The sequence below is a fragment of the Oryctolagus cuniculus genome, chromosome 20, assembly GCF_051225735.1.
Source record: "Oryctolagus cuniculus isolate XC-2025 breed Fujian yellow rabbit chromosome 20, ASM5122573v1, whole genome shotgun sequence".
Taxonomy (NCBI): Eukaryota; Metazoa; Chordata; class Mammalia; order Lagomorpha; family Leporidae; genus Oryctolagus; species Oryctolagus cuniculus.
Window position 1 is genome coordinate 54514669 of NC_142886.1, and position 12098 is coordinate 54526766.

A 12098-nucleotide genomic window follows, 5' to 3' on the forward strand; every position below is an offset into this window, starting at 1 on the left:
TCCAATCACGGCCTGTTGCCAGACATTTTCTATTGTAGAGCGGCCATCTTGGCATGACCTTTTCACCTCAGTGGCCATCTTGATATGACCTTTACAACTCATTCCAACACACATGAGTGTCTGTAGTGGGGACTAAGCCAATTGTGTCTTAATTCCTGCCGCCCACTTTTAAAAAGATGAAAGACTACAAGTGGATTCATTTAAGGTTAATTATTTTTGTTTTTTTTTTCTTAAAAAGTTTGGTTTCATACCATGTAATTTTTCATTTTTTTAAAGATTTATTTAATTTCTTTGAAGTCAGATTACACAGAGAAAGAAGGAGAGGCACTCAGAGAGAGAGAGAGAGAGAGAGAGAGAGAATGAAGTCCTCCATCTATGGGCTGCACTGATCTGAATCTAGGAGCCAGTTGCCTCTTCTAGGTCTCCCATGGGATTATAGGAGCTGAAGACGTCAGACATCTTCTACTGCCTACCCAGGCCACAGCAGAGAGCTGGATTGGAAGTGGAATTGCTAGGACTCCAGTGGCATCCATATGGGATGCCAGCACTGAAGGCAGAGGCTCTACCCACTACACCACAGCACCAGCCCTGATGATCTTAATTATATATGGAATCCACAAAAGTGAATCACAGAGGCAGGAAGTACAATGCAGATACTGAGTCTGGGAGTAGAGAAGAAAAAGGACAACATTCCTGCAAGCACAGAGAGTTTTCTGTGACCAGAGAGGCACGTGGAGAGATCTACTGCACAGCATGTGGACAGTAGTTATGAAGCTTTATTGCATCCTTTCCAGTCCAGTTCCTGCAGGAAGATGCATTTCTCATTCAGTCACAAAGGATGGTAGTGTTGCTAGGGAAGGACTTCTGAGTTCATCTGACTCTAGAATTCCTGATCAAATAAATCCACATCAACACCTTTCCTTATACCTCACATATAGATTCAGGTACTATTTGTCAGTTTAACATTTATGAAACCTATTTTGAAGGGACAATTCTCTGTTGACTTGTCTTGCATCTGTCTGTGGTTTTATTCTAAGAAGAAAATTACGTGGTGTTGCAATCATTCCTGGTACTAATGCAGTCACGAGGGCTGTGAGCTCATCAGCACGTGAGAGGTTATCTGTCGTGTCCGGCTGGCACAACTGCCCCACCACTGCCCTCTCAAATTCCTCCCCTCCCATGTGTGAAGCTGAGTCATTTTAGAAGAGCCCCTGTCTTCACTCAGATCACGTCCATGGAAACCTCTCTCTGTGCTGTTTACTTCACCCCCCAATCTCCCTGTGTCCAACTGGTTTCACAAGCTGTTTCTTCATGGACCACCAAGGCCCACCTGCCAACTCCTTGAAAACACAGCCATCAGAGACCCCAGTCGTGCTTGCCCAGACAGGACCTCCCTCTTCTCACCATGGTGCAGTCCTGCCATTTGTCACCCTGGGGACACAGCGTCTTATACAACTGACAGCCCCTCAGCACCTGGGGGGAGACTCTGTCATGGTGTTCAAACAAATGGAATATGTTTCTATCAGTTATAATTTGAGTGAATTCTCTTGTTGGGGTAATTTCTTGTGACTGTAGATATCTGACAAATTAAATTTCACATTTTCTAGTACTGTAGATATGAGGTGTTCTCACAGAACAATGGAATTCACTGTGTCAGATGGTGGATTGTGTCAATGAATTCTGTGGGCAAATGCATGAAAACTGTCCCCAGCTAAATAGAAACAATTTCTGTTTGTCAATCTTCTCTCAGAAAAGGCAATGATATGTCAACTGTTTTAATTTAGTAGGAATTTTTGTGTCTCTGGATTTAGATGGGAGTCACTCAGAACACACATTGCTACATGAGGTGAGTGACTGGCTGCAGTTTCTGTAAGAATTGTTCATGGCAGATCAATTGCAATTTAGCAGAAAATATCCTGTAAAACACAGGGGATTGCTGCACTGGGCATTTCTGGCTGCAGGAACTTGGTTTGCCCTGGACAAGTATGAACTTGACAGAAGAGGAGTTATTTTCTCTCTTGGTAAGGATGAAGTACTGATGAGGACATGCAGGGGGAGCCAGGGAGGGAGGAGCGGGGACTCTGGACCAGGGCTGGCTCATCACGCAGCACTGATTCAGCTCACCAGGTGGGTCAGTGTGTGGCAGCACCTGGCACCCAGATCCCAGGGATGGGGACTCTGGCCCCAGAGTCAGGGCCCTGGACTGTCCCCCTCTGTTAACCCTGAAAGTCCTGCAGTGCAACAGATTCCACCACACTGGAGCAGAAGCAGAACGTGTAAGTCCACACCACACACTTTCCAAACAGATTATTCCTTGAATGCAAATGTCCACCTGTGCTTCCCATGAGTTCATGCAATGAGGTCATCTGAAATGTTTCAGGAAACAGTGAATGCTGAATTTCATGGTGTTGGAGAAATTTGAATGCACCTGAAAATAATTCATCATGCTGTCATCTCACACCAGTATCCCAAAGAGAGTGAACAGAATGAAACTCTTAAAGGCAAGACCCGAGACTGTAAAGTTCTAGAGGAAAACACCTAACAACAGTAAGTTCCCATTGGTTTGGGCAATGATATTTTGATATCTCCAAATTACAGGCAACCAAGAAACAAGAGAAAGGATAATGGATCCAACTATATGAGGGTTTTGTGATGAGCATGTCAATAAGTATGACTTCGTAATTTAACTCAAAATACATTTTTCAACACATATCATTGTAGCTCATATGTCTACTTTTTTTTTTTTGACAGGCAGAGTGGACAGTGAGAGAGAGAGACAGAGAGAAAGGTCTTCCTTTTGCCATTGGTTCACCCTCCAATGGCCACCGTGACCGGCAGTGCGCTTCGGCTGGCACACCGCGCTGATCCAAAGGCAGGAGGCAGGTGCTTCTCCTGGTCTCCCTTGTGGTGCAGGGCCCAAGCAGTTGGGCCATCCTCCACTGCACCCCCGGGCTACAGCAGAGAGCTGGCCTGGAAGAGGGGCTATCGGGACAGATTCCGGTCCCCCAACTGGGAGTAGAACCCAGTGTGCTGGCGCTGCAGGTGGAGGATTATCCTATTGAGCCCCAGCACTGGCCCGTATGTCTATTTCAAATTATTATATATGAAATATTCATGAACATTAAAAGACAAAAATGGCCAATCATGAAGATTCAGTTCTCTAAAGACGGCTGTTGTGCTTGGCAGTGTTTTCTGGAGATGATAAATGAAGGCAGTGCACTCAAGGCTTGGCAGCTGGAACCCAGGAGCATGGAACTACATCAGTTTTCCCACCTTGGTGAAGGGGCCTCATAACACATCCATCATCCACTGTCTTCCAGGTGCATTATCAGTTATAAATATGGGAAAGTGTGTAAATGGACTCCATCCAGCACTCTGATATGCAGCCTGGGTGTCTCCCTCTCTAAAACTGATGAAAGACTCCAAATGGATTGATGACGCCAGTCAGCATAGACATGGAGTAAAGAGCAGGAACTCTGGACACATGGTCTCTGGGACTGGCTCTTCCTGCAGCTGTGATTCAGCCTCAGGACACTGGTCATCATGCTGGAGCCACAGACACAGCTCCCCGTGATGTGGACTCCCTGTGATGTGGACTCCAGCCCCAGAGTGCACAGCCACTGTGTGTCCTGCTTTCTGCTCTCCCTGAACCACAGCCAGTGCAGGGGTCACACGACACTGGAGCAGAAGCAGATCAGCTGGAAGTGCACACCCAACACTTTCCATTCAGTGATGACCTTGACTGCTGATGTCCAGCGCATTTCCCCTCTGAGTTCATGCAGGGAGCCCCCTAGGAGGGTCCCAGGACCTAGAGGATGAGGAAGTCCCTGTAGGCTTCCCAAGTGACTGCAGAAGCTCAGCCTGAGACACAGCTGAGCTGCAAGTACATTCCTGAGTGCTGTGACGTTCACACAGGGACCACAGACTGTTCCAGGATTAAAGGGGAAATGGAGATTGAGTATAAAGTCTGCAGAAAGTGAGCATGGATCACCCACATGTAAAGTAAAAGGTTGGTTCAGTTGCACACTTGCTCATATTGGCAAGAGAGGGATGAGTGGAATAGTTGCTGTTTAACAGATCAACGGCCCTGTCTCAGCTGTCCCTGGTTCCAAAGGGAAAACTGAAACTGTCCAAAGCTTTCAGTGCCCTGAGGGTGCTGTCCTGAGTCAGGTTGGAAGAGACTCAATAGTGTCTTCAATATTCCCACATCTCTGTCCCTGGTGAGCACAGTCGCTGTCCATGTACCAAATTGTTCATTTAGGACATCTTCCTTTTACATCAAACTTTCAATCCGTCAGTGAAGTTGGGAAGGACAGAATCAAAAAGTAGAATTCTTCCCTGAAAACTGTTAGGGGAGAGGAAACCCCAAATCCCTGACAGGAAACCAGGGCTTCATCTCCCTCTGCACCTGTGCATGACCAGAATCTAGGCTCAGTGCTTCTTGTGCGCCCCCTGGTGGAGCCGCGCGCCCCTGCAGGGAGGTTTGAGTCTGGGCTCAGCCTGAGGGCCCCTCACTGTGTCTCTGGCACAGAAATAGGTGGCCGTGTCCGCGGCTGTCAGACTGTTCATTTGCAGAGAAACCGTGTTCTGGTTGGTGTGGCTGGAGATGGTGAATCGGCTTTTCGCCCAGCTCGCGTAGTCTGTTGTGGGGCCCCATGGGCTGGCCAGTCATGGGGTCCCCATATCAGGGTTTGGTCTGATAGCTGTCGTTGTGTCTTTATTGCGAGGCGCATGTTGCTGGTTTTGGTTAGGGAAATGCTTTCCAGCGGTCGGGACTTTCCAGAGAAGTTGAGCCTGTCTCAAAAATAACAAGATGGCTCCGAGGACTGTGCAGTGAGCCTGCCTGCTGCGTGACACTTCATCTGATTGGCCCTAGGATGCGTGCACACTGCGTGAACAAGCAGCAGATTGGAGTGTTCCGTGCATGGACTAGAGCCCACTTGAAATAGGTTGAATTTCGTATATAAGCTGTGTGCCCAGGAAGGAGGGGGCTTTTTTCTCTCCCCTCTCTTCCTCCTTTCATGCTTTCTCTGTCGCTGTTATTTTCTCAATAATAGTCTACAGAAGACTGATTAGCTGCGAGTATCGTCGTTCCTTTGCGGGCAAGGGAACGGCAGTCTGTGCTACCACTACTAGTATAAATGCTTGCGATCCACTCCAGCCCCTTCCCTAGAGCCTGGTGTAAGCATCACATCCCGTAGTTGCTAATGAAGTCGAATCCAGAGACTGTGCAGGTGAGTGTCAGGGATCCTCCAGGCGTGACCAGGCCTCCCCTGGACTCCATCAGCTGCTCCTGACACTGGACACCTGCAAACACAGATGTCCTGGTCAGGAAGCTGTCACTGACACTCTCTGTGTCTCTCACTCACCCACTCTCCCAGACTCAGTGCCCCGCGTTCTCCATCATTACCTTGAGCACAGTGACCAGGAGAAGCCAGCGCAGCCCAGTCTCCATGGTGAGCGTCTGTGTTGAGTGCGATCACTGAGTGGACACCTGGGAGTCCTGGGGCTGGAGCTCCTGTGCCAGAGCTGCAGAGTGAGGGCTGGGCTGGTTTTCATGGGCAGAGGGGGCCCTATTTGCATGTGCAGCCCCTATATAGCAGGCATGGGGTCAGACACCTCAGACAGGACAGGGCCCAGGGCAGACGTGGGTGACCTGGGAACTTAAGTAGCCAATTACTGCCTTGGAACGTGGGATTTGCTGTGGGATTATGGACAGGTAAGCATTCCATTCACCTGTATTTTTTATTTATTTTTATAAATATTTATTTATTTATTTAAAGTCAGAGTAACACACAAAGAGAAGGAGAGACAGAAAGATATAGAGAAAGAGGTCTTCCATCCTCTGGTTCACTCTCCAATTGTCTGCAACAGCTGGAGCTTAGCCAATTGGAATCCAGGATCCAGGAGCTTCTTCCAGGTCTCCCATTTTGTTGCAGGGGCCCAAGGACTTGGATCATCTTCTACTGCTTTCCTAGGCCATAGCAGAGAGCTGGACTGGAAGTAGAACAGCTGGGACTTGAACCAGTGACCCTATGGGATGCCGGTATTGCAGATTTGGTCTTTAACATACTATGCCACAGCGCCGGTCCCACCTTTATTTTTTTATGAAGATCATTCTGGTGAGTGTATTCTGCCAGAAACACAAATGCCACGTTTCTCTCATACGTAGGAGCAAACACAGATGGAGAGCATTAGAAATGTGTGGGGCGTGTTTCTTGGGAGTCCACAGATAGAAACACTGTTCACAGAATAAACCATCTACGTGACAGTGTGCCCTCTCCCTTCCCTTTATGCCCTTTTCCAGCCTCCTACTATGTGAAATGAATAATTCTATTCAGGAAGGGGATGTTTGTGTATGTATTTAAACTCTACTCATGAAGTGATTACAGCTAAATGTTAAAGATCATTGAATCTGAATAAATATATATATATGTGCATATTTATTTAAAAGTCTGAGTGCCACACAGAGAGATGGAGAGACAGACAGGGAAAGGCCCCCACTTCCGGATTGCTCCCCAAACATCCACAGAAGCCAGGCCTTGCCCAGGTCAAAGCCAGCAGCCTGGACCTCCACGCAGGTCCTCCAGGTGGGAGGCAGGGCCCATGACCTTGGGCCGTCGTCAGCTGCCTCCCAGGTGCATGAGCAGAAAACAGCGCTTGAGGTGGAGAGGCTGGTTCTTGAGCCATCACTCCAACACAGGGTGTGGGCTCCCAACAAGGGCTCAGCTCACTGCACAACACTGCCTGCCCCTGTGTTGTGTCTGCACAAGCACAGAAATGTGATATTGGCATGAGGGATACCTCCCTTGAACACGTGCACAGTTACTGAAGGAATCACAGACAGGCTGTGCTGTGTCCAGGGGCTCTAGTCTGGTAGGAGGCACCTCCACACTCTACACCTCTGTTCCTCACACAGGACTTCCCACTCCACCTAACAGCTCCAGGAGCGATGTGCGCTCTGTACCGTCATTGGTTGTGGTTGTCCAGTTTTCCTAATGACTTTGTTAAAGTGCTGTGAAAGGTTGAAATACTGAGTATACAATGTATATGATGTTAAATTGTGACTGGGTGGTATTTATGTAAGAGGAATCTTTGAAGATAATGGTACGTGAAAGCCTCTTAAGGATGTGTTTCTTCCATATTTGAAGTTGAATGTCACTGAAATAAATAAAAAAAAAAGGCAATTCATGGCTTTTTAGGTTTTAGTGTGTGTGTGTTAAGAATTGAGTACACATCAAAACATCTGTGTGCTGGATATTAATACCAATGAAATATCAGTTATGGACAAAATGTGCTTGTCCATGAACTCCCACCCCAAACGTTCACCAATCTCACGCTTTAGTTCTGACAAGATCAGGACAGATAATACTTCCAAGGTCCACATTTCCTCAATTGTTTGTGTTTCGATGTTATTTCCTTACAACATGGCTGGAAAGAAGCACAGTATTTCAACTGACTGGCCCATCCAAGAATCTTATATGGTGGGAATATGAAACCACAATCCTAGTTGTTGGGGGGTAAATAAACAGATTTCTAATTAGTGTTGGTAGAGGATGGTTAGTGGAGAGGAGCTGAGCAGGAGGGCTTAGTTAGGTATCTGGCGCCCTTCACCCAAAAAGAATGAACAGCACAGGCCAAAGCCAGGTTGCACTGGATGTTCAAGGCCAGACTCAGAGTGCAGAGACCATGATGTCACCAACACAGGGCCCTCGGGTGGCCTACAAAAATGGAATGGAGCCCAGGGCATCCACCCTCCCATCTCTCCAGGGGAGACAGAACTGAACCTAATGGTCTTCCCTGGTGGGGACAGATAAGCAGGAGGCCACAGCCTCCCATGAACACTGCAGACACCTGAGTCCCAGCTGATGGAGAAGCTCAGAGTCCTCACAGACCTCAGCCCAGGGGGAAGATCTCCCAGGGGACCCATGCCAATCATTCACAGGAGCAACAAAACCATGACATAGCCTGGAGGAAATTTAGCAAGGGGGTGAGTGATGTCTACATGAAAATTCTGAATCAAGTTTCAAGATCCTGTCTCTGGTCTGGCTCACTTGGGCATTGTGACCATTTGGGGGAGTGAACCAGCAGTTGGAAGATCTCTCTCTGTCTCTCTCGCTCTTCCCCACCCTTTCCCTCTGTCTCTTCTGCTTCTTTCTCTGCAACTCTGCATTTCAAATAAATAAGCAATAAGCAAACAAGGCTTGATCTCAAAAACCCTGGGAAATGTTAATGGAATAAAATTGCTGGGGCCTGTGTGGTGCAGTGGGTGAAAGCCCTGGCCGGAAGTGCTGGCATCTCAAATGGGCGCTGGTCTAGTTCTGGCTGCTCCTCTTCCCGTCCAGTTCTCTGCTATGGCCTGGGAAAGCAGTAGAGGATGTCCCGAGTCCTTGGGCTCCTGCACCTAGTGTGAGACCCAGAAGATGCTTCTGGCTCCTGCCTTCGGATATGCAGAGCTCCGGCCATTGTGGCCATCTGGGGGGTGAACCAGCAGATGGAAGATCTCTTTCTTTGTCTCTACCTCTCTCTGTAACTCTTTCAAATAAGAAAATAAACCTTTAAAAAATTGCCAAATGATGCTCCTTCATACAGGGAATATGAAGTCTGAGGGATGTGTCCAAGGATTCTGATGGCACCATGTCTAGGCATTTGCAGTCACATTTCCAATACAGTGACCTCATTCACAACTTAGTTCATCTAATTCAGTGAAATTTTCATTGAGGAATGATTGGATAACTGAACAATTCATACTGTCATATTTCAAATGGTGTTGTATATGCCAATAAATAGGTTCAATTCTGTCATTTGGGACAATTGGAGGGATTATGGACATAATAAACTAAATGAAAATATGTAGGAAATCAGAGAAAAATAACATGTGTGAATGCTTATGTGCAGTAAACGTTGAGCCCATACAGGTGGGAAGTTCAATGGTGATCATCAGAGGCTGAGCATGAAAAGGAAAAGGGGAGACGTTAGTGCAAGGTCCCCGAGTTTCAGGTTGAGAGCAGACACTCAGTTAGTGACCCATGCAAAGTATAGCAACAGTAGTTAAGGAAACACACTGTGCATTTCAACATTCCCTGCAGAATGGACGAGGGCCAACCTCTCACAGCAGATGATAACATGGGTGATGTATGAACACATTAGTGAGTCAGAATTCCTGACCCACAAGGGGTGCACTATTCACCAGGACATTTCATTGATACTCCTATCTGTGTTCAATTCTTATTTATCAAACATTTATGACTAGGAAATGGAGCACGTGCATTGTGAAGAGTCAGTGTTCGGTACACTATTATTGCACGTGCTTATGTTCTTATTTTCAGATGGCAAATAAGATGGCAAATAAGTGCCTATCCTATGGCAAATAAGTGACATCCTATCCTATCCTATTGACTGCACAGCTACCAAGAGCTGCGCTGTTCTGAAACACAAGAGTTTGTCTCCTGTGCAGCTGGACGTGATGACCCACAACTCTGTCGTCCTCACTTGCTCCCCTCCCAGGGTAAGGGTCATTCATTCATCCTCAGACCCATTCTTCTCTCACATCGGGTGCTAGGACACACTTCCCTTGACTGTCTACTAACTTTAGGATGAGTCTCCCAATGTCACTTTGGGTTCAAAAAGCATTTTTCACGGAGACGCCATGGTCTGCACAGCTGTGATGTGACAGCAGCAGGCAAGTCCCAGGAAATGGTGAATGAGGACGTCCCCTCAGGATTTCAGGGAACCTGCAGGACCCACAGCATGAACCACACCTGAGCTGCAGGTTAGCACACAGAGCCCTGGGGTTTAGACCACGTGGACCCTGAACCTTGTTTCAGGATGTAGAACAGAAAGGAGAAATGTGTGCACGAAGCCTCCAGAGAGGACATGGATTTCCACAGGGAGAAGGACCACGGGGTCAGCTCTGCTTCGCAGGTGCCCACTTGTGCACGAGGAGGGGGATGGTTATGAAACACCTTAGGTTTAACAGAGCCTGACCTGCTCTGGGCTGTCTGAGTTCTCACTGAGGACTGTGTATCAGGGAGTTCCACGGAAAGCTCTTCTGTGATCGGACAGGAAAGACTCACCAGGGGCCCAGAGGTCCCTCAGCACTCTGATGCTGGTGACCCCGAGCTGCCATTCATTCCTAAGATAACGGTGTGTTCACGGGAAACGGCTCCCTAACCAGCCAGACTCTGTACTGAGAAACGTCAGCGACTGGGAAAAAAAAACAAGAATTATACCCTAAGAAACTGTTGTCGGAAGCAGAAAACAAAAACAAAACAAAATCCAGGACTACAATCCTACAGAGAGGTCTGGTTAAGTACGATACACATTGCGCCCCCTGGTGGAGCTGCGCGCCCCTGCAGGGAGGTTTGTGTCCTCTCAGCCTGAGGGCCCCTCACTGTGTCTCTTGCACAGAAATACAGGGCCGAGTCCGCTGCTGTCAGACTGTTCATTTGCAGATACGCCGTGTTCTGGTTGGTGTTTCTGGAGATGGTGAATGGGCCATTCACCAGGTCGAGTAGTTTGTGCTACCACCAGAATTAATTTATGCGAACGACTCAAGCCCCTTCCCTGGAGCCTGGCGGACCCAGCTCATGTAGTAGCTACTGAAGTCGAATCCAGAGGCTTTGCAGGAGAGTTTCAGGGATTCCCCAGGCGTGACCAGGCCTCCTCCGGACTCCTCCAGCTGCTCCTGACACTGGACACCTGCAAACACAGACGTCCTAGTCAGGACACTGTCACTCACACTCTCCGTGTCTCTCACTCACGTCCTCTCCCAGACTCAGTGCCCCGCGTTCCCCATCATTACCTTTGAGCACAGCGACCAGGAGAAGCCAGCGCAGCCCAGTCTCCATGGTGAGCGTCTGTGTTGAGTGCGATCACTGAGTGGACACCTGGGAGTCCTGGGGCTGGAGCTCCTGTGCCAGAGCTGCAGGGTGAGGGCTGGGCTGGTTTTCATGGGCAGAGGGGGCCCTACTTGCATGTCTGCCCCTATATAGCCAGCCCTGGGGTTGTGCACTTCAGATAGGACAGGTTCCTGGCAGAGCACAGTGTCCTCTGGTGTTTGGTAGCACAGGTAACGACACAGAACATATGATTCTTTCCATGATTCTGTACAGTTATGATTTCAGGACATCTTTGATTTGATACAGGTCTTTGTGCCTAGTGACATCAGCCAGTGCAAGAACAACGGGTGCCTCTTGTGTCTCTCATGTGTGGAAGCTCACATGCAGGATAAGAAGTTGAGGTTGTGTGTTCCCTGATGTGGGCACTAGGTCTGGGTGGCAGCGAGGGAATATCATGAAGAGGGAAGTTCTAACAAAAACAAACTGCCAAGCTCAGGGCTGACAGCCCATGAACGAAATGATGGAGAATAATATACTCCACCACTAGGTGCCATTTAGGAAACATCAGTGCTGCATTTATTTGTACACTGACAACAAATGCGCAGAAATGGAGAAAACATCACTGTGGTGCAGCAGGTGAATCAACTGCCTATGATGCCTGCACCCCATAGTGCTGTGTGTTCCTGTTCCAGCTGCTGCACTTCCAATCGTCTCTTGCTGATGCATCTGGGAGAGCAGAAAAGCATGGTCCTAGTATTTGGCCCCTGCACCCACGTGGGAGATCCCAAAGAAACTCCTGTCTCCTGTTGTCACTGTCATCTGGGGGATGAACCAGCAGGTGGAAGACTTGTCTCTGTGTCTTTCCCTCTCTCTGTGTAACACTGACTTTCAGAAAATAAATAAATCTTTTCTAAAAAATTGCACGTGCAGTTTCAACAAATCTTTTAAAACCTTGGAGGAAATTTAGGAACAGCATGCATGATGTCCATGTAACAATATTATTTAAAAATTTTTTTAATATTTTTTATTTTTTAAATTTAATTTTTTAACTTTTATTTATTAAATATAAATTTCCAAAGTACTTCTTTTGGATTACAATGGTTTTTCCCCCTCATAACTTCCCTCCCTCTCACAACCCTCCCATCTCCTGCTCCCTCTCCCATCCCTTTCACATCAAGATTCATTTTCAATTAACTTTATATACAGAAGATCAGTTTAGTATACATTAAGCAAAGATTTCAACAGTTTACACTCACA

General features: G+C 47.6%; 1 pseudogene; it reads right to left on the reverse strand.

Moving 5' to 3' along the window:
- Positions 1-9773: 9773 nt before the first annotated feature.
- On the reverse strand, positions 9774-10850 carry LOC138847313 (immunoglobulin heavy variable 3-23 pseudogene; annotated as a pseudogene).
- Positions 10851-12098: the final 1248 nt, after the last annotated feature.